At 36.1% G+C, this 23905-nt stretch overlaps 1 protein-coding gene across 4 annotated transcripts in view; it reads right to left on the bottom strand.

Moving 5' to 3' along the window:
- Ask1 (apoptotic signal-regulating kinase 1) overlaps positions 1-5153 on the bottom strand; it is a 606402-nt gene extending 601249 nt beyond the window's left edge. For all 4 annotated transcript variants that reach the window (XM_089239611.1, XM_089239614.1, XM_089239612.1 and 1 more), the window contains exon 1: positions 5064-5153. The gene's annotated coding sequence lies outside the window, so the exon portion shown is untranslated. The remainder of the gene's footprint in view (positions 1-5063) is intronic.
- Between the last annotated feature and the right edge of the window lie 18752 nt (positions 5154-23905).

Genomic DNA, 23905 nt, shown 5'->3' with positions numbered 1-23905 from the left:
TGAATTATTTTTTGATTCACAGGGACGCCAAATAATTTATGGTAGAGGAACGACCATACTTAATTTTTTTTTTCAAGGAGGATCCCACTCTCACTCAAAAAGCACCCAGATTTTACAGATGATCCAGGTAATTTAGATACAGTAGCACCTCTGAGATATAATCCTATAACACAGAATGTCCACAATAGCATCAGAGGTCTTCAACCTTTTCCAGTTTAGAGCATAAGGGTTTAACATACGAATGAGTACCCATCCAGTTTAACATACGAATGAATTTTTTTACGGCAAGTTTAACATACGAATGAGTACCCATCCAGTTTAACATACGAATGAGTACCCATCCAGTTTAACATACGAATGAATTTTTTTACGGCAAGTTTAACATACGAATGCACGAAATAATTATTTCAATCCTTGAATGCAATTCCTCCATGGTGTTAAATTGGAACATTGATCAAGTCCTCGCGAGCATGACATGAGCATCAAGAACCCAAGGAGCACCTGTACTTCAGGGAGCACAGTGGTGCCCGCAAGCAAAGGTTGAAGATGGTAATCTTCACAGTGGAAGATGAGCATCTTACCACTGTGCCACCTGGGCACTAATTATGTTGAAGGACTGAGTTTATTTTTCCCAGACTCTGATAGTTTTTAAAAACAAAGTTTATTGACAAAGCTTCATTATTAACCTGAAAAATATATTACAGGGCTACTACAGATGCCAGATCCCCATGGCGACTGAAAAATTATAAATGACACCTTTTGAGGGCAACACAAAATTTTCAGAAATTATGCCGGCATGGCTTCAAATATTAAAAGGGGTCACAAGTCCAAGAAAAATTCACAGAAAACATTGTTTTGAACTATTTTTCTTGGTAAAGAAAATGTTTGGCTCAAAAGAAATTCAGCTAGTGCTTCAATATTTTTTTCTCTTCAGATTTGGTAAGCTCTGTATAATCTCCTAAGTTCCTCCCCCACATTTTAACTGAGTTTAGTTTAGTCTTCCTGCAATTATGAGTTTAAATTCTAATCTAATCACTATGAGTTTACTCAATGAGCCCAGAAGCAGAATATGCCAAAAACTGGGTCGCGTAGAACAATCTGGAAGAATTTTAAGAAAAGCACAAAAAACACTATTATAGGAATTTTAACTGCAGAACATTTTCTGACAATTAGAGGTTTAGAGGTATTCTCGAACACGTATTACTGAAATATATGCCGCCCACCCGAACCTTTCGCTATGTGGATATAGTATTGAGAAAAAAATATTAAAAATAATTTTTTTTTTCTGAGCCGCGAAGTCATCTCTTTGGCCTATAGTATTTAGGAAAATAATCACTTCGGCTGTTTTTTCCCCCCCTCTTCATTTTGTACCTATTACTTTGGTCTTACAGTGGCATGCGTACGAAAATTTGACAAAAAGTTTCAAATTGAATTTGAAATTTAAAATTGTCTGTGTACGAGTTTTTTTTCTACCTGGACTAGAAGTATTTCTATAATATTTTGATATAAACAGCTAAAAGGCATTATATATGCTAATGTTTTGCACTAAAATGCTCTTTTCACAAAAAAAGTCAGATTTTTTCAAACATCGCTTGTTCAGGTATCTTTAAACATTGTCTCTCTTTCAGCACTTAGGTGCTACGTGTTTTGGCCGAATTTCTTTTGCATTAAAATGCTGAAAAGATATTTTGGGACACAAGATATGGGTACATTTTGGTTATTTTTGCAAAAGGTTCCATGTTGTTGAAGTTAATATTCGAAAACAAATAACAACTAAAATTGTAAAGCTCTCGTTCAATTATATAAATATATCCACAGAATTTGAGGGGAAAAAATCGAGTGCTAAAGTGAACAGTAAATTTTTAAATGTTTTTTAAAAACGGGTTTGTTTCTCATAGGAAAGCATGGGAAGCCACGGTTTGTTTGGACTTACTTGGTCCCTTTAATAGAGCGATCACTGGCTTCATCTGGCAACCCACATTCCTCATGTTTTCTCAAGGAACGCGCTAGTCGCGTCACCTCCTGTTATTCTTTCCTATTCTTCCCTCCATGTAACAATCCGGTGTTATTTTATGAATACTCTATTTTTTTGCCGAATACGTATTTAAATCCATGTGAATAATCTCTACTTTGAAGGACAACAACTTGGGACAATAAATTATTTTCATATAGTTTGAAAAACATAAATCTATATCGTGAACCTGACAAAGATCTATATCAGATTCTCGATATAAACCTGATATAGATCTATCAAAGAAGACATAGCTCTATATCCTGAACATGACACGCATCAATATCCTGAACATGACACGCATCTATATCGTGAACCTGACAAAGATATATATCAGATGCACAATATGCTGATATATCAACATATCTCGTGTGCCTTTAAATAAAAATATTGCCTTCAAATAAAAATTTGGAGAAAATTTAAAGTTGAGCGTACAATTTTTTGTTCGAATGGAAATTAAAAACGTTTGAATGAATAATTTTTCATATGAAATTTTGATTTTAATAGGATTAATTATGTTGATTTATCAAAATCATTTCATCAGTTATAATTGAATCCTTACTGTGTATGTTTTACATCATAGATGTTGGTATTTTAGGAGGAGCAAGAACTTATCCCCCGCAACTTTAATTGCCACTTTATAATTGCACATATTTTTTAATTTAGAAAAATTTGCTCTTGTTGTATATTTGTGTGTTTTTCTTAAAATTATTTATTATTTATTTTTTTCCTTTCATGTTTTACCATACTTTGAGAATTTTAACTTTTTTGTGTTGCATATTTTTTATTTTTTGTTTTATTAGCATAAATTAATAATTTTAAATAAATAATTAATATACTACACAATACATTAATTTGTTTCTTGTGTTTTTTGTATTATATATAATTTCCTTAATTATAACATAATTTTTTAAATTATCTGCCTCAAAATGATAAATATGTCTCACAATTTCTATTTTGTAATTTTTGTGCATACATGAAAATGAATAAATTTGATTGAAAATATAGTAAAAAAAAAAAATCATTATTTGTAAATTAATGTTATAATAACAACTTGTAGCTAGTGTTGTAGTGGTGGGTTGGTGGGATACGGGATAGGAAGAGCTCAGTGTACGTGAGTTCAAGCACGACCTCCTATATAACTAGGTGGTCGTGGTTCAAGCCTTAGATAATAAGATAATAAGGAGAAATACAGATTAATAAATACTTTATTTCTCCTCGATGGGTTCAAGCCTATTTACAGAACATTACACATTTTCTTTTATTTCTTCTGAAAGGACGCCATCTGTCGTCCAAAATTTGAAGTATTTGAATATATCACATTCACGATATAGATCTATTTATCTCTGACTATGCCTTTTTTAGCCAGAACGATATAGTGGCCCGATATAGATCTATATTGGAAACTGAAAATTTACGATATAGATCTATATCTTTGTGCTACTTGTGTAGTTAATATTACAATTACTGTTAAGTAATCTCTTGCTAAGTTTAGCCGATGGCAGTTATTTTTTCGTTTTCTTTTATTTTTTTATCTTTGAAAAATACAGTAATATAATTATAAATATAATTATTTGCGTTATTTATAATTATCGAAAAAAAAGATTTAAAAATATTCTGCCAATTACAAAGCAAAATATTCCGCCAATTACAATGCAAAATATTATGCTTTGGGGTCAATAAGTAAACAAAAGTTTATAAAGTTGACTATTGGGAGGAAAAAGAAAGTTATTGACTGTATGTCAAGCAAAAAAAGTTGCATAAAAATTACTGAAATTTTAATTTTAAAATATTGTGGGTCAAATGTAAACAATAAAAGAATTTCAATTATGAAAGCACACATAAGAAGAAAACTTCACAATGTAACAAAAAAGAATGCACACAAAATAAAATAACATAAAACAATAAAATTTCAGAATTTTCATTTTCCTTTTGAAGTAAAATGCTCAGTAACCAAGTTGCTATAGAAGGAAATATAAGAGATTGTTATAATTGCAAATAAATGTTTTGTTCCTTTGATAATTAATAATGCCTAATGTTTTTTAACAGACTTTTGCAACTTTTTTTCTTTCTGGGAGATGGGTAATTTTTTACCACCAAAAGAAAATATACTATAATCTCGGCTCAAGGGGAGAGTTCCAACACAGCCTCCCTCTTTGCGTATGCATATGATTAGATATAAAAGAAATGAAAGGGAAAATAGATTTTTATATTGAGCATAAGTAATAAAGCCAGAGCATGTCCCATGAAAGACTGTCTTATCCTCTAGTTGTGTGTTAATGCAAGCAGGTATTTCAAAGTGAATCATTTGCATCATTTGGAAAATACTTGAGCATCCATGTTTATAGAACAAGTTTTTTATGCTCGCAAACTTGAGTTCTATTGCTTTTGACTACTGTAATTAAATTTTCTAACTGTATATTAGCTATACAATTTTTAAATATATCCTGTAGTTATATATTCAACTTTTCAAAAAAAAAAGTTTGTAAGTGGGCCTATACATAATTTTTGTCATATGCTATTGAAGCCTATTGGCGATGTTGTAAAAAATTACATGCACCTCTGCATGTTTGACACATAATCAGGACAGGTTTTAATTTAGCCATAGCTGTCTAACTAGTACAGGTTTCACTGTCTAATGCCAGGATTACACTATAAACGTTCTTTCATAAAACTTGAAAAATGCAACCAATAAGCATATCGGACAGGGGAAAAAAAACAAAACAAAATTTCTTGTATCGGAAAAGCCGTTCCTATATATATATTTAAATGAGATAGATTGATTTCAATTTCAAACGTTTTGACTCGTGCTTTGTCAAGAGTACGTTTCAACGAGAAATTTTTTCTTTCTCTTTTCATTGCAAAATTTGTTTTCTTTCAACAAGGATCCAGTGTATCATCAGAACATGCAAAAAATTCAAAATCTGTGTACGCCTACATCACTTCATCTTTTCGTGACATGTAACAAACACCTCAATGAATTATCGAACCTTCTGAGCGCAATTTCAAAGAGAATAAATACAGGATTTATCGCTTAGGAAAAACTTTATACCGTATATTCGGAATTCGCATTATACAATCCATCTTCAAAAATTTACCCATTTATCAAAACAAGGTGTTTTAAGTGATGCCAATCACGAAGTCACCAAATAGTTTGAGGATCATGACCATAATTGAAACGGGAGCAACACGATATACAGACTGAAATCAGATATTGCATAATATGATCATATGACCCTATTTTACTATTTTACGGGATATTTCCGTATTTTTTGGCGAATTTTTTTTCCGGGTTTTTTTTAACTTTCGTGAAGTCTTGTATAGCTGTATAGCTCCCAGCAACCATCGATGAAAAAACAAAATTCCATCCCAGAAACATCCCAGAAAATTCAAACAAAATTGAAATAAAAATTCATATGATTTTTTCAACAAAAAGATTTTGAAAGAGGATGATTATTTCTCGAGTTCTTTGAAGTCTGAGTTTCCCAAACGTAGAATGACCATACGTCCCGTATTTCCCGGGACAGTCCCGGTATTTTCTGTTTTTTTGGCCGTCCCGACTTTTTGGCAAAAGTGTCCCGGTTTTTCCCGTATTTTACACGAAGCCTACTTAAATTTTTATTCTTTATTGAAGTCAAAGAGTGACATTATTCTTCAACTCATAAATTATTTTATGATAATTACAACTATATATGAGAATATTAATCTCTCACATTTGCCTCGGTGAACGTTTTTTCTCGTGGAATACATTTTAATCCACTGCAATTTGCAGCAATGCATCATTTCCCGCCATTGTGATTTCTCCGCAATTGCAACGATATTTGGCAACTTTATTTGGTTTTGGCGTCGTTTTTGGCGATAATTGGCAATGTCCTGTATTCGGAATCCTAATGTCCCGTATTTCTTTCGAATAAATATGGTCAGCCTACCCAAACGTATTTGTTTCACCTCCTCCTCCCAAGTTCCCAAGTTGCCGCCTGACGTCAATAAAAACGTTTTTTGGAAGTCATAAAATGTCTCAAACATGACGTGATAAATGGTCATTATGTCCATTTCGAAAACGTAAAAAAAATGACCATCTGCAAATAGTTCGACTTTCAGAAGATAGGTAGCGCTATTCGAAGAGACGGGAAAAAAAAGTATTACTCACTGAGCTGTAAGTAAAGTTTACTTATAGCTCAGTGGTATTACTACCTGGCGCGGACTCGAACTCAGTCCGTTCGAGGATTGTCACTATATATTTCACGCCATGCCCCCACCGTTCTCACTATAGTAGCCGTAACCAACCGGTGTTATTTAATGAAGACTTTAAAAGTATTGATTAGTTATATTACAATTACCGTCAAGTAATCTCTTGCTGAGTTTAGCCGATGGAAATTATTTTTTCGTTTTCTTTTATTTTTTTATCCTTGAAAAATATAGTAATATAATTATAAATATAATTATAAATATAATTATTTGCGTTATTTATAATTATCGAAAATTTTTTTTTTCTAATTAAATTTTCTAGTTCAATGCACACGTCAAAGAACTCGTTGCATCTTTTTGAATTGTTGACAGATTTCACAGATCCTCCGATCTTCCGTAAAAAACATGATATGGATGCAATTATAATTTATATAACGTCTTACCCGTCGCGCGTTGCTGCGATCTCAGAAAGGAAATTTAAGGAAATGAAGAAAGGGGGAAAAAAAATTCGAAAAAAAAACTATGCCAGAAACCTTCGCGGGAGTGTACTCAACATCTTCCCAAAGTTTCATGGCGATCGGATGAATGGTGTAGTAATGCATAAAGGACAAACAGACAGACATAAATTCGTTTTTATATATATAGATAAATTTATCAACACGTGTTGATAAATTTATATGAGCTATTTACTCATTGAAGAATTTTACATTTCCATTCAAAGAAAATCGCAATTTTAAGTACTTCATTTATCTTGTGACAACCAGTAACGAATAGGCCTATGGTAATTTTGAAACACCCTCTTAAGGTTTAAGGTTTCTTAACAATAGGGTGATCATACGTCCCGGTATTTTCTGTTTTTCTGGCCGTCCCGGTTTTTCCTGTATTTTACACGAAGCACTTGAATTTTTATTCTTTATTGAAGTCAAAGATTGAAATTGTTTTCCAACTCATAAATTATATTATGATAATCACAACTACAAATAATATTAATTTCCCACATTTGTCTTGGTGAACGTTTTTTTATCGTGGAATTCATTTTAGTCCATTGCAATTTGCAGTAATGCTTCGTTTCCCGCCATTGTCATTTCCATTATTTCAGCAATATTTGGCAACTTTGTTCGGTTTTGGCTTCATTTTTGGCGATAATGGCAATGTCCCGTATTTTCCCGTATTTTTAATCCAAATTTCCTGTATTTCTCTCGAGGAAATATGGTCAGCCTACTTAACAAACATTTTGGATAATTTTGATATTTTCATCCGGAATAGAATTCTTTAATTCGAAAGAAATTCGTGATTTTCATGATACAAAATCATTTACGACATAAAAAAATCACGTCATTTCATGACCTTCATGGCTAATAAGGTCATGAAATGACCAGATATTTCATTAAGGTCATCAAAAATCACGTTATTTCCTGACCTTTATTGTTCGTGGTCATTAAATTACTTTGAAATGACGTGATTTTTTTTTTACTGACGTCATTCAGCGCAAATTACCAAATTTTCACGTCAGGTCGCCTGTACTTGGGCTGCTTCTCAGATAATATTTTCCTCTTTCTCCACCCCCTTTTCAGACATTCCAGAAACAGATCACATCCCAAGTACTCACCTGACGTCAAATATGACGTGAAAGTTTGGTCATTTTGTCTGAACGACGTCAGTTAAAAAAAAAGTCACGTCATTTGAAAATAATTTAATGACCACGAACAATAAAGGTCAGGAAATGACGTGATACTTGATGACCTTAATGAAATATCTGGTCATTTCATGACCTTCATTAGCCATGAAGGTCATGAAATGACGTGATATTAAATGGCGTAAATGATTTTGCGTCATAAAAATCACTAATTTCTTTCGAACTGAACAATTCTCTTCCGGATGAAAATATCAAAATTATCCAAAATGTTTGTTAAGGAACCTTCAGAGGGTGTTTCAAAATTACCGTAGGCCTATTCATTACTTGGTTGTCACAAGATAAATGAAGTACTTTTAATTGCGATTTTGTCTGAATAGAAATGTAAAACTTTTTAATGAGAAATTGTTCATATACATTTATCAAACGTTAAATTATAATTGCATCCATATCATATTTTTTACGGAAGATCAGAGAATCTGAAATCTCTCAACAATTGGAAAAGATGCAACGAATTCTTTGACGTGTACATTAAACTAAAAAAATGAATTTTTTTAAATCTTTTTTTTCGATAATTATAAATAACGCAAATAATTATATTTATAATTATATTACTGTATTTTTCAAAGATAAAAAAATAAAAGAAAACGAAAAAATAACTGCCATCGGCTAAACTTAGCAAGAGATTACTTAACAGTAATTGTAATATTAACTACACAAGTAGCACAAAGATATAGATCTATATCGTAAATTTTCAGTTTCCAATATAGATCTATATCGGGCCACTATATCGTTCTGGCTAAAAAAGGCATAGTCAGAGATAAATAGATCTATATCGTGAATGTGATATATTCAAATACTTCAAATTTTGGACGACAGATGGCGTCCTTTCAGAAGAAATAAAAGAAAATGTGTAATGTTCTGTAAATAGGCTTGAACCCATCGAGGAGAAATAAAGTATTTATTAATCTGTATTTCTCCTTATTATCTTATTATCTAAGGCTTGAACCACGACCACCTAGTTATATAGGAGGTCGTGCTTGAACCCACGTACACTGAGCTCTTCCTATCCCGTATCCCACCAACCCACCACTACAACACTAGCTACAAGTTGTTATTATAACATTAATTTACAAATAATGATTTTTTTTTTTTACTATATTTTCAATCAAATTTATTCATTTTCATGTATGCACAAAAATTACAAAATAGAAATTGTGAGACATATTTATCATTTTGAGGCAGATAATTTAAAAAATTATGTTATAATTAAGGAAATTATATATAATACAAAAAACACAAGAAACAAATTAATGTATTGTGTAGTATATTAATTATTTATTTAAAATTATTAATTTATGCTAATAAAACAAAAAATAAAAAATATGCAACACAAAAAAGTTAAAATTCTCAAAGTATGGTAAAACATGAAAGGAAAAAAATAAATAATAAATAATTTTAAGAAAAACACACAAATATACAACAAGAGCAAATTTTTCTAAATTAAAAAATATGTGCAATTATAAAGTGGCAATTAAAGTTGCGGGGGATAAGTTCTTGCTCCTCCTAAAATACCAACATCTATGATGTAAAACATACACAGTAAGGATTCAATTATAACTGATGAAATGATTTTGATAAATCAACATAATTAATCCTATTAAAATCAAAATTTCATATGAAAAATTATTCATTCAAACGTTTTTAATTTCCATTCGAACAAAAAATTGTACGCTCAACTTTAAATTTTCTCCAAATTTTTATTTGAAGGCAATATTTTTATTTAAAGGCACACGAGATATGTTGATATATCAGCATATTGTGCATCTGATATATATCTTTGTCAGGTTCACGATATAGATGCGTGTCATGTTCAGGATATTGATGCGTGTCATGTTCAGGATATAGAGCTATGTCTTCTTTGATAGATCTATATCAGGTTTATATCGAGAATCTGATATAGATCTTTGTCAGGTTCACGATATAGATTTATGTTTTTCAAACTATATGAAAATAATTTATTGTCCCAAGTTGTTGTCCTTCAAAGTAGAGATTATTCACATGGATTTAAATACGTATTCGGCAAAAAAATAGAGTATTCATAAAATAACACCGGATTGTTACATGGAGGGAAGAATAGGAAAGAATAACAGGAGGTGACGCGACTAGCGCGTTCCTTGAGAAAACATGAGGAATGTGGGTTGCCAGATGAAGCCAGTGATCGCTCTATTAAAGGGACCAAGTAAGTCCAAACAAACCGTGGCTTCCCATGCTTTCCTATGAGAAACAAACCCGTTTTTAAAAAACATTTAAAAATTTACTGTTCACTTTAGCACTCGATTTTTTCCCCTCAAATTCTGTGGATATATTTATATAATTGAACGAGAGCTTTACAATTTTAGTTGTTATTTGTTTTCGAATATTAACTTCAACAACATGGAACCTTTTGCAAAAATAACCAAAATGTACCCATATCTTGTGTCCCAAAATATCTTTTCAGCATTTTAATGCAAAAGAAATTCGGCCAAAACACGTAGCACCTAAGTGCTGAAAGAGAGACAATGTTTAAAGATACCTGAACAAGCGATGTTTGAAAAAATCTGACTTTTTTTGTGAAAAGAGCATTTTAGTGCAAAACATTAGCATATATAATGCCTTTTAGCTGTTTATATCAAAATATTATAGAAATACTTCTAGTCCAGGTAGAAAAAAAACTCGTACACAGACAATTTTAAATTTCAAATTCAATTTGAAACTGTTTTTGTCAAATTTTCGTACGCATGCCACTGTAAGACCAAAGTAATAGGTACAAAATGAAGAGGGGGGGAAAAAACAGCCGAAGTGATTATTTTCCTAAATACTATAGGCCAAAGAGATGACTTCGCGGCTCAGAAAAAAAAAATTATTTTTAATATTTTTTTCTCAATACTATATCCACATAGCGAAAGGTTCGGGTGGGCGGCATATATTTCAGTAATACGTGTTCGAGAATATGGGAGTGGAACGGAAGAAGGGTGGCGAAATTTGTAAAGCTTACAGGCAGCAAAATCAGAAATACACAGTGGCGGAGGACGCTCGAGCACTTCCAGTACTTTGAGGCATGGGACCGAGCACCCCTGGTCTAAGCTTAGAATTTATTCTGAAATCGAAATATTCTCCTACAAACACTGAGCTATAAGTAAACCTTTTCTTATAGCTCAGTGCCTACAAAGGGGAAACGAAAGTGTTTTAGACTTACGGGTGTGTGATGAGATTTGATTTGTATTTTATCTCACAGATGGCAGACTTGTGAAACCGACGCCATCCTATTGTCACGCGTGAAATCGCAAGATTGGCGACCGGACCATCAAGCGAGCAACATGTCGTTCCCGTAGATTTTTGTTTTGCCTTATCATGTTTCGTGTTGTAAATAAATTATTATTTTAAGAAATTAATTAATTACCCTGAATCTTCATTTTCTACAAAATCACACAACCTGTTAACCAAAGAATGGTGACCGCGGACTTCAAACAAGTTCCAGTATCTTCATTGCGGCACGAGGCCATGTACGGGCGTTTCTCGTGAGTGAACTTTCGCTTTCCGGGACACGACTTTTCGGGACATCACTTTTCCTGGATTCTCAGCATGGCGGAAGTAAGTGCAATTCAGATACCGCTTTTCAATCACCATGATCCAACGGTGTGGTTCATAATGTGTGAAAGTACTTTCGCTCTCGCTGTTCCGAAACCGAATCTGTCACAAAGTACAACTATGCTGTCGCGAATCTGCCTCCGGAGAGTACTGCTCTCGTCCGAGACATTCTCGTTAATCCGCCGGCCACGGATCCGTATGAAAGGCTGAACTCGGAACTAATTAAACGGTCGAGCGAGTCGTCGTCCACTCAACTTCGCAAGCTTTTAACATGCGAGCCATTGGGAGATCGGAAACCATCCGACATTCTCCGCGAATTGCGACGACGAGCGGAAACACATTCCGCTTCCGACGAATTGCTGATGGAGCTTTTTCTCCAGCAACTACCGGCATTAACTCAGTCCATTCTTGCTGCTGTCACTTCACTCGTTCCCGAGAAAGCTCTCTGCTCAACTCGCCGACAAAATTCACGAATGGAACCCTCAGCATGTGGATACAGTTGAGAAACCGCAACAGCCGGATTCCGTCGCGCAACTTCGGGAGCGAGTTGAAAAACGTCCTGCGTTCGCGTCATTGGCATCACCATCACAACGACGCTGCGACGCCACTATGAAGCTCTCTGCTGCTAATGCTTCATCCATTAGTGTTTATGGTCAAAAGAGGGTGACATTAGACTTCCATCTCCGTCGTGATTTCACTTGGACTTTCCTACTGGCAAATGTTTCCACACCCATAATTGGGGCAGACTTTCTGTTTAACTTTGATCTTGTTCCAGATCTCCGACGACGATGTTTACTAGACAGGACGACAAAACTTAATGCTGACTGTGATCTTCACGTTGCCGAAGTTCACTCAATCAAACTCATCGAAGGTGACACCATAGCCTTCTCAGGAAGTTTCCCGACATCAGCAAGCCACCACAACCAGGACAACCTGTGAAACATTCTGTCGTGCATTATATCGAAACTGTTGGTCCACCTGTGAATGCCAAACCAAAACGTCTCGCTCCTGATCGATTGAAAATCGTGAAGCAAGAATTTCAGCAGATGCTTGACCTTGGCCATTTACGACCATCTGACAACTGCTACGCATCACCTCTGCACTTGGTCCCAAAAAAGGACAGTGACAAATGGCGTCCAGTTGGTGATTACCGAGCTTTAAATGCACAGACTGTGAAGGACCGGTATAGTGTTCCAAATGTTCTGGACTTTACATCTGAATTGCATGGTAGTAAAATCTTTTCTCACATAGATCTCATCAGGGCCTATCATCAGATCCCTATCCATCCTGAAGATGTCCATAAAACTCTACACCCTGAGTAGGTAGGAAATAGCTCACAATGATAGGAAAATTTTTATGTTCTGCCTGTTCGATGCATCTATACTAACTGCACTTGGTTTAACTAACTTGGTTTAACTAACTTGGTTTCATTCAAGTCCTGCTTCACTTCGTCTAGTATGTATGGTGATAAAACAATCACAATTATGGCTTCCGATTTTGTGCGGGCGGGCGAAAATTTGGTCTCTTACAATTTTTTAATTAAATTAGATAGACAATCATTTGACCGGAAACTGTCCATGACGAACAGTATGAAAAGCTATAATAGCTTCACTCGCTGCTACTTTTTCTTTCATGATATTATCGTCTTGTCTAACTACGAAAGAGTTAATGGTTTTAGCAGAAGCTATAGCCTTTTCGGCATTCTTATGCCGCTGGGTCGACACATGTTGATTGATGTCATTTCTTCCTCCATGGGCAACAGAAAAATGAGCACCACAATGTGTACACATTACTCTGGACAAATCGTTCTGAATGCCATCCAGTTTGATGAAATTAAATTCTTTTTGGAGTGCATCATTGAAGCTGCATATCCTTTTCTTCGACATTTTTGGACACAGTTATAACATTACCGGAACTCAAATAGGGTTATTGCATCTAAAAATCCTTTCCCTACGATGTTTTGATGAAGGCAAATTCAAATAGAGAGCTAAAGAGGACCACCCTCACAGCATAATAAGTAGAAACTCAGATACACAACTGAATGAATGTCAGGGTCTCTGCCACCGTTGCCGAGATCTCTTCCAGCCCAGCTTTGTGGCAGAGTCTGGAACAAAGTGAGTGCAACTAACAGTCTGATATTTCAGTGCTGCCATCTATACTTCAAATTGTGAGTGAAGTGTAATGATTAAATATTTGTAACGTTGTAGACCTGTTGCTCTCTGTGGCAAGACTTTTTAACTGGGAGATAACATACCATATGATAACCATACGTTTAACATTCAGAAAAAATACTGAAAATTATCAATTCGTCGTCAATTCCTAGTTATTGAGCTATGAAAATTATCGGTATCAACATTTGTGACGAAAATAACGAATTCAAGTCAACTTCGTTCAAAGTACGGGAAAAAGCGGGACATTTTTGCAAAAAAGTCGGGACGGCCAGAAAAACAGAAGAAACCTGACCTGTCCCGGGAAATACGGGACGTATGGTCACCCTATCCCTACATCCTACACATCTTTTCCAGCAGCACTTTAGAGGGATCACTTCTCGAAAGATCAATAATAAGTTTATCAAAGCTCCCTACCGTTTAAATTTGTATTATTAGTTTAGGCGAGAGGGTAGAAGTGGGAAATCCCCCTCCCCCAAATAGCTTTATTTGTATAAATATTTGTTGGTTTCATATTTTTTTTTACACAAGAAACGTAATTATTGACACCCAAAAATCCAGCATAAAAAAATATTCGGTACGCTTCCAGTATGGAAATATTGACGATACACAGAAAGTAAACGAACAAATAAAACTTGCCAATTTTTCCACAGAAACACATGCATGATTTTTAATTCAGACTACTCAAATACATGTACCCACACAGCTTAAAAATCAAAATCTAAATATAAACTCAAAATATAAATCATTTTCGGTTTGGTTAAGCACGTGCACACGAAAAACGTTTGACGGGAAATATATGAAAATTATATTCGATACTTGCTGTTTTCATTTGATCGTCCACACCTTGAAGTACTTCGAGAACTTAACATCAACGATTCTGGTGACATTTTTGACTTCACTACCGCTTTTTAACAGCGAAAACAAGCCCTTCGACGGCCATCTTGAAGCTACACACAAGCGAGCAGAGCGGCGAAAACAAAATATCTTGAATGCGCTGCTATTATCGCTTGTGGCGGAATTCCCGCTCTGCTGCGGTGCGCGCCGCTATACGCAGGCGCATTGAAATCAGTGTGTTTGATTTCGCTGCTCTGATCTCTTCTCTCATCGTTGCTTTGCTCTCCGTCCCACTATGTGTTCGGAGCCTAACGCACACCTGTATCTATTTCATTAAAAAATAATCTATGTATTTTATAAACTGAGTTTAAATTTTAAAAATCAAAATATTCATAATAAGTTCATTATCCAATAAATGAGTAATTTAATTCAGGTATAATTGTAAAACAAATGACGTAAATTTAGTTTTATCCACATTTAATTTAAGTTTATTGTTTCTAAATCAGATATTTATTGAGCTAAGATCATTCTGCCTGTTATTCCTCAAGTTAACTGAAGAGCTTTCAGAGTAACAAAGAGTTAAACCGTCAACTTCATTAACACTTCAAAAAAGAATGATTTTGAGTGAAATATAAAAAAATATTGTTGGAGAGAGAGAGAGAGAGGGGGAGGGAGAGAGAGAGAGAGAGAGGGGGAGGGAGAGAGAGAGAGAGAGAGCCGGGGCAGACACGCATTTTGGCACCCTCCCCCTTGTAATGTTGAATTGGAGGAGGTGTAAAGACGCCGTATCTGCGCCCCTCAGGTACAGCGCCCGGGGCACCAGACTCGCCTGCTCCCTCGTAGTTGTTGCCCTGTATATCGTTGTATAGAGGAGAGTTTAACATTACACTATAGACAATTGTAAACAAGATTCGAGAACATATCGTTTTAGGGGATTTATCATTATATCGAGTATCGTTGTAGCGATGTTTCACCGTATTTGTATTGAATGGAGGAATGTTTGTTTTTTATTATTTTGTTACTTCGTGCTTAAACTTGGTAAGTAAGTAACTTGGTAGTAGAGAATTTCAAACGGCAGCAGAACCTTTATTATCCGGGGTAATGATGAGGAAGAAGAACATGTAAAAACGGAAGCCACGGTTAAACCACCAGGAATAACCAAACATAGACTTGACAAACCCCACGCGCCAGGTCGTAATGACGACTAGAAAACTGGTATATTGGCACCTAAAAATTTGTATACGCAATTGCTAAATTGGAGTTTAGGAGTGGTACAAATTTTTCTGATTTTATGACTGTGTGTGTGAGTCTCAACATGAGAAAGTGATATTAAATCCTGAAAAGTCGAAAGAACATCATTTCGAACTACTTTTCTTGAACAAAAACCACGCTCGGATCTCAAGAAATTTGGCTGGTGTCTAACATTTATTTTTCAAACATTGGCCAAACATGACAGTAATCACAAAATAGTTTGAATAAAACGTATATCAATATATTTTTATTGTTAAAAATAAATATTCATTGTATTCTAATGTTCTTCATGTCATACAATCACATTTAAATTAAAGCAAAAATACACAAAAACTACTTTGAATGCAATACGTAGTTTTGTACCAGGCCTGATTTCTGTATCGAATATGGCATTTGTTAAAGCCTTTATAATTTTCCACCTTAAAAATTTAGATAGCATTTACTTTATTCCTTTAGAAGTCAAATACTTTTGACCTATTTGGGCGGGGGGCTCTAAATGCTCACTTTACCCAAGGCCCCCTACAAATCGAAGGTCCTGGCTGCCAGTAAAGCCATAAAATTTGGGTTTCATAGATGTTGTCCGATATCTTCGGTTTCTCTCTATTAGAGACCGCTGTTTACGTAAAAATAGTTAGAATAGTGTACATATAATCATAACTTTAATAATAATGCTGCTTCTAATTACCAAATAAAATATTATTCTCAACATTACGTTATGTGAGCAATAATTTCATGCTCTGCTGTCCGTAGTTTTGGAAATTTTGTAACTCGGTTGATCCACTTCCCGAAAAGTCCACCTCCTAGATAATCGAGATTCTACTGTATCTAAATTCTGATATCTGTCCTTGCTTCCATCGATGATAGTCGTAAAAGCTTTAGGCCTCAAGAATATCCGAGTAAACGTTTTATGCATTCGCGAAATTCCCCCAAAATTAGAGAAACTCCTTTAGAGCAGCGGTTCTCAACCTTTGAAAGCCCGCGGCCCGGTCAATTTAATTTTCCAAGTGCTCCGAAGGCTCAGTCATACACACGACTAATGGGGAGTAAGTGGGAAAACTTGAACGGCGAAATCACTCGCGGCCCGGTATGAAAAAATTGAATTTTAAAACAAATTATTATTTATTTACCGAGGCAAAAAAATAATTTCTTTTTTTGCGGCGCCCTTTTTTTCGCGGCCCGGTGAGACCGCACCTTTCTCACCTGCCTTAGGCCGGGACCTGACTGCTGCGCGGTTGCAGGTGGTTGAGGTTGGGGGGGGGGGAAGGCAGCATTTATAGTTTTATTCTGTCAACGCACAGATACAACCGCAACCGCTGACGGCGGTTTTTTCAACCGAGAAAATCCACATTTTTTTGGATGGTTGGGATAACTGGAAAGCTGCCATCATCTATTGGAAAGGTTTGAACACCCTGATGACGGTTCAGCTGGACTCACGGTTGCTGTCTTCAATTGTCAATTAAGTGGTTTGACAAGGAGAGTGATGGGATTTCGGATGCACTGGACAAAGGAATTGCTCTTCTTCTCAAGTTGCCATAAAAATGAGGGGAAAAGACAAATTCGAGGAATTGAATGGTGAAGTTCCATTCGACAGAAACTAATTCTTTGTTTGGCGCTTTTGCACTTATAACAATATAAAATACCAATGAAGAAAAATTAAATTTTTCTAACCAATGAATTTTTTTTTGCTTTCCTACATGAGCATACATTAAAACTCGGTTATAATGCATTCCTACAGTAACTAAAACCGAGATATATATTTTAAAACACTTGAATGAAATGCATTGGATCCCGATTATAACGTTTTAGCAAAAAAAACCAATTAGTGCCTCATCCAAAAAAGTACAAATTGCCAGGAGGCCCAACAATTTCTAATAAATTCATAAAAAATTATCCGAAGTAAAAATAATTAGATATCTGAATGAAGAAGTTTTAATATTAGAAAATTCCATATCAAACATTTGGTTCCCTGTTTTCGAAGAACTAACTTTGATGTTTTGAAGGTTGGAATCAGTAGGGGTGCTAAGTCAATGGGAAGAGTTTAGTACGAAGTTTGCTCCTCTGTTTTGCACGACGTCATACCCTTTGTTCGAAAAAAGCGTATTTGTACATCGTACCCTCTATGGTTCACGGATAGCGTCCGTAACCTTTATCTTGAAAAGAAAAGAGCATTCAGAGAGTATAAAAATGGAACGAGGTGACCTATCATTGTTTACTGATAAAAGAAGAGTGTTGAAGAAAGCGATAAGGGATAGTAAAAAGGAAGTTGAATCTAGGTTGGCAGATAACATTGGCTCTGACCCAAAATCATTTTTCCATGACTCAATAATTGATGTAAGGGGACAGTTGGCCCCCTCTCGATAGGAGGCTCTAGAGCAATGTAGGCATGTTAGAGAGCAATGTAGGCATGTGTATTGCTTTCAATGACTTCTTCGCGTCGGTTTTTAATGGAGATAGTGATATTCGATATACGGGTGTTGCATGGGGTAATAAAACCCTCAACGATATTCAAGTAGAAGACGTGGAGGTCCTAAATCTTCTAAGAAATGTATGTGCAAGCAAAGCACCAGGACCAGATGATATCTATCCCAGGGTCCTCAGGGAATGTGCTAATGAATTGTTGGGGCCAGTCGCACAGATATACAGGAGTAGTGTTGCTGAGGGTATCGTCCCAAGGGATTGGAAACTTGCTAATGTTGTTCCGATATTTAAGAAGGGTAGTAGAGAAGCTGTGTCCAATTATCGTCAAGTGAGTTTGACGAGCTCCCTCTCGAAAATTTTGGAAATTATCATCAAAAGGCAGTTGGTGAAGTGGCTAGACGAGAATAGTGTATTGTCGGATAATCAGCATGGGTTCAGGAAAGGGAAGTCATGTGTAACTAACCTCCTTTGCTTCTATGATCACGTGACTAAGGCTTTGGGTAAGAGCAAAAAATGTAGATGTTGTTTACCTTGATTTCCAGAAGGCATTCGATCGGGTACAACATTTTAAACTCTTGAAGCGTTTACACGAGATTGGAATTAGGGGCAACTTGCTGAATTGGATAAAATCGTGGTTAAGAGATAGGTCGCAACGAGTTATGGTGACCGGGGAATTGTCTGGTTGGACAGGCATCACAAGTGGATTTCCTCAAGGAAATGTCCTTGACCCCATACTTTTTCACTTTTTATCGATAAACTCGATCAAGGTATCGATGGGATTACTAGCAAATTCGCAGATGATGTGAAGCTAATGGGAGTAATCGGGAATCAAAGCGATAGGGAGTTGCTCCAGACCAACTTAAACAGGATTGCAGCATGGGCAAATGAATGTTGCATGACGTTTAGCGTTGATAAGTGCATGGTCGCTCATCTTGGTTCGAACAACCCACAGTTCTCTTACGAGTTGAATGGTGTCACTATCCCGGAGGCAACTAGGGTCACCGATTTGGGAATTCTCATTGATGAGCAGTGGCGGATCATGATTTTGGGAGGCCCCAGGCGCAACCTGATCTGGAGGCCCCCCCTATCAGGGGCGGATTAAAGGTAGGGGCTGTCACCCCCCCCCCCCCCCCGAGAGCAGAAAAATTAAATGGAAAAAAAAATATTTTCTACGTTTTTGACTGAATAACAAACCAAGAAAATAAATTTGCTTAAAAAAGGGGGAAAATTCAGAATTTTTTCCAAAAAAAATCAGAACCGTCCTGAAAAATTGAACACATTGTCACAACCACCGCCCCCACCCACAAATTTGCGTTTATCCACCACTGCACCCTTTTGGCCCTAATAAGAACGAGATGGTTCACTAAAATGAACAGTATTATGAAAATCATAACTTTTTTTTTATTTTTGCATCACCAAAACCATAAACACAAAAATAAGATAAGGAAATATAATGATATTCTCTGGTACTAGATGAAAAATAATCACACTCCCATTAAAAAAAAAAGTCACAGTAAAATTCTGCATCATATTTTTAGTAATCTAAGATGTCCGTCCTGGTGCCTTCAGCCAGCCACACGGCAAAAATGGAGATCCGTCATAGTTTTAGTAATTTAATATTACTGATTAATAAAGATTTGATAATATCTCAAATATAATATATTTGATTTGATATAAAGATACTGATAATATTTAATAGAAAAACATTTCTTCAATAGAGGGAAGAAATTATATCAGAGTAAATATAAGAATTATATTTTTAATGGAAGAAATTAGTTCAGAATGAATTAAAATTATTGTCAATGAAAGAAATTATTTAAAAAATTTTTTTTAGAAATTATTATTTTTTAATTGTTTATTCTATTTTATTTTTACTATTATTATATTATTATTATTTTCTCTTTCAGCCACCTCGTTGGGCACTCTGCCTGTTGTGGCCTTTGCCTTTGTATTATTTGTATTCAGAGTGAATAAAAATCTTCTATATTATGCCCCCCCCCCGTTTCGTTTAATAACGAAAAATGCCACAGTATAACATTGTGGCCCGCGTACTTTATAAAATGTTTCAATATGGCCTGCTATGCCTCAAAGATTGAAGACCCCTGCAGTAGACTCTCGCTAATCCGGTACGTATTAGACCACGGTGTGCCAGATTTTACCGAAATTGCTGGATTAACTTTGAAGAAACCCATTGAAATAATATATGAAATTTCGTGCAAAGACATAGTCAGGACTTGATCAGCAATTAAGAAATATTAGAACGTGTTAAGGGGTTAGGGCATCAGGAGAAAAGTGACACCACACCACCTAAATATCCTGGACTACTGGACGTGCTGGATTAGAGCACGATCGAATTCTCGAGAGACTACTGTAGTTGAAATGCTCAAATAAAAATTTATCAGATAATTTATATATTTTTAGTTTTGCTTACCGTTATTTTTGAAGACTCTGCAATCTATATCCTAAAGGAAATCTTGAGGATCGGCATGGAAATTTTTTTCATTACAATAACACACATTACAATTACATTAACAATAAACACTTTTCGGTCTGACACAAAGATGTTGTCTACCCAAGCCTCCTTGACCAATCCAAAAATGTAGCTCTTTTTTTTTAGAAAGAAGGAAAAGAAACCCCCTTGATTTTTTTCAGCCGGGGAGGGAGTGTTAAAAGAGAAACAGAAAAATCACGTGATTCAGAATGCATGTCATTCAGCATTCATTTCAAACCCCACTTTTTTTTTGTCATATGGTCGTATGGTTCCAGTCATAGATTGCAAATGTATATGTTGTTTGAACCAGCTTATAGTATTTCATTCAAACAAGTGGGAGACAAAATCACAATAAGAGCTCTACTACATTCATTTTAATTAGTACGAGTGTCTCTTCCTGTCGATGTCGCCGCTTGCCGATAGCCATCTTGTCATCCATTATACTGTATACAAAAGCTTACACCAAAGCTGTCGTATTATTGGCGCCTATAAAAGCATTTAATATTGTGGAATGAGACATCTGTTTATGCCTTCACTCCAATTTTCATTTCGGACAGACATTAGGACCTGCTGTTCTCACCCCTCCTCCTGCTTGTGCGCTTAGGGAAATACTGTTTGAAAATGACCCTCCCTGAATGATCGCTTTACAATGTCTCTTCTTTCTTTGTCGGGGAAGAACTGGCCCTTGAGAGCTGCGTCTTGTAAATTGTTCTTTTCTTTCAGTTCCCGTTTTTCTTCCATAACTCTTATAGGTACAGTATACATTAAAAAAAAAAAAATTGCGGTTAAAAAAAAAAAAAGGTAGAGCAGATACTGTACTTAGTTCAAGAGATTTGTTGATGCGCATGTAAATTCATATGTAGGATGAAGCACACAACTATTTGGAGGCCCCCCGCTCTGCCGAGGCCCCAGGCGCGCGCCTCATGCGCCTGTGCGGTAATCCGCCACTGTTGATGAGCGGCTTAGGTTTTCTGAACATTGTTCAGCGGTGGTCAAAAAAGCGAATAGAATGCTTGGTCTCATTTTCAAAAAGATCTCTTCGCGTTCTCCTAAAGTCATTCTTCCGCTTTTTCGAGGCTTAGTTCGTTCTGGACTGGAGTATGCTGTAAGGTTTTGGAGACCATACCTACAGAGGGACATAGACTTGGTTGAAGGGGTGCAGAGAAGAGCTACGCGTGTCCTTATTGGCACACAAGGCTTGAGTTATGAAGAGAGACTTCATTTTTTGAATATGTTTACATTGGATGAACGCAGGTGCCGAGGAGATATGATCGAAGTGTTCAAAATTTTCAATGGGATGGATAGAATGGACCATGAACTTTTAGTACACCGCCAATCGACTGCTTTTACAAGGGGACACCAGTATCGATTGGTGAGGGACAATGCAAGGCTATGGTGCCGCAGGGAATTTTTCTCTAATAGGGTTGTTAATAAATGGAATAGCTTACCCCCGGAGGTAGTAAATTGTAACACAATTGACACGTTTAGAAAGAAATACGATAAACATGTTGGGGTAAATTGAGAAGCTATCCATACTGAGATTAAGACAACCATAAGTATTCTTTATGGGCATTGTATAATATTTTATCACGTGTATATATTGTTTAGAATTTTTATTAATTGCATTTTTAATTGGGTTGCTGTATTTTTGAAATATATGACATCCACATTTTTATGGGCATCTTTTCCTCAGCCACCTCGTAGGGCATTTTGCTTGTTGTGGCGTTGTATTTGTATTTGTATATTTCTATTTTGAAACATTTATTAAAAGCATAAGTATGAACGGGGAGAAAATATGTCCCCAAGAGCTGCATTGTGTGTTTTGCTTTCATTATTCTACCTTTTTGGTATTTGTTTTTGGATCGTATGTGCCCGTCTATCTGTTGTTTTTGCAATGAAAGAAGAAACCATCCAGACAAAACGTTGTATGCGGGTAATATTAGAGTGCTTAAGACAATTTTCACACATATCGTTCTTTTGAAGCAGTTTTTGATTTATATACACGCACACAAACCCGCAACTAGGGAAAGCAGGTCCATTGTACCGGTTGCTGAACTAAAGGGGGTACCGAATTACCCCTTTAACCACTCCTTCTAACCTTTCCTTACACGGGGATGCCAAAAGCTTGCTAGCTCCAGTTAAAAAAGTATCCAGCTACGACCCTGTATGTACCTTAAAACTTGTAACATACATACTGATGTACAGGGCCACAACGACCTGCGTGGTCAGCCGGGGCAACCACGCATTTTGGCGCCCCCTTTTGATATTGAAGGAGAGATGAAAGGATAACATTTGCGCACCTTTCTGGCTTGGAGTTCGGGGCATCAGTCAGTGCCGTCTTAACGCTTGGGCCCACCCGGGGGCCTCAAGAGAAGAGAGCCCTCACAAAAATGAGATCCGGTTGAAATTTTCTAGGATTTACCAGGTTAGGCCTCCGGAAAACCACTTGGTCTGGGAGCCCATGATAGTCTTAAGACAGCCCTGGCATCAGATCAGTCCCGCCTGCTTCTCCCTAGTTGCGGCCCTGGTGCCGTATGTACAGGGTGTTAAGCGGACCGGGATAGCAAGTTCGGAGAAGGGGGGCAAATTTTAGTAATTCGTGGTCAGGAAATTTAAATTATATCGTGAAAAAAGGCAGAGCAATTCTAATAGCCAGCACGTGGCAAAGCCATAAATCTGTGTCTGCAAACGGATTTAGTAAGAAGCATTTAAATGATTTCGTAAGGAGGACATTACGTTCCCTTCGTGTCATCGCACCATCTGGAGAAAATCATCTGATAACTAAGAGAGAGAGAGAGAGAGAGGGGGAAAATTGATAAACGAAGTTTCTATGAAGTTTTTCGTTACCACGGTTCTTTGTGTTCATCAGAACGAATCCATTAATGATCCATTGATGGATGTTCTTAGTATAATTATACAGCGTTATATCATGATTGAATAAATTAAAAAAAAAAATTTTAATTAAAAGAAAATATATGGTCCAGTGGTTGTCAAATTTTTTGTTAGCCAATGGCCCTTTGCACCATATTTTCTTCTCGTGCTGCCCCCCCCCCCACCTTTCCCCAGGACCTTCTACCCTCATCCAAGAGCGAGACCCTTTCTCCTTATTGAATTGAATTTAGTCAAAGCGAAATTTATTGCACAAATATATGTATAAAAATGTCGGTCGCTGGAACTCCCCGGGACAGGCGCGGATCCAAAAAGAAAGGGGATCGATCCCTCGCTAATATCGAATTGTCTCGGAACAGTACATCTGTGTGTAATATGTATGAGACGTT

Source organism: Pholcus phalangioides, unplaced genomic scaffold (assembly GCF_987345545.1).
Source record: "Pholcus phalangioides strain wild (caught in Gottingen) unplaced genomic scaffold, Ppha-v1.0 ptg000011l_1, whole genome shotgun sequence".
Lineage (NCBI taxonomy): Eukaryota > Metazoa > Arthropoda > Arachnida > Araneae > Pholcidae > Pholcus > Pholcus phalangioides.
Note: the sequence above shows the minus strand (reverse complement) of the source record. Positions and strands in the feature narration are given on the sequence as shown.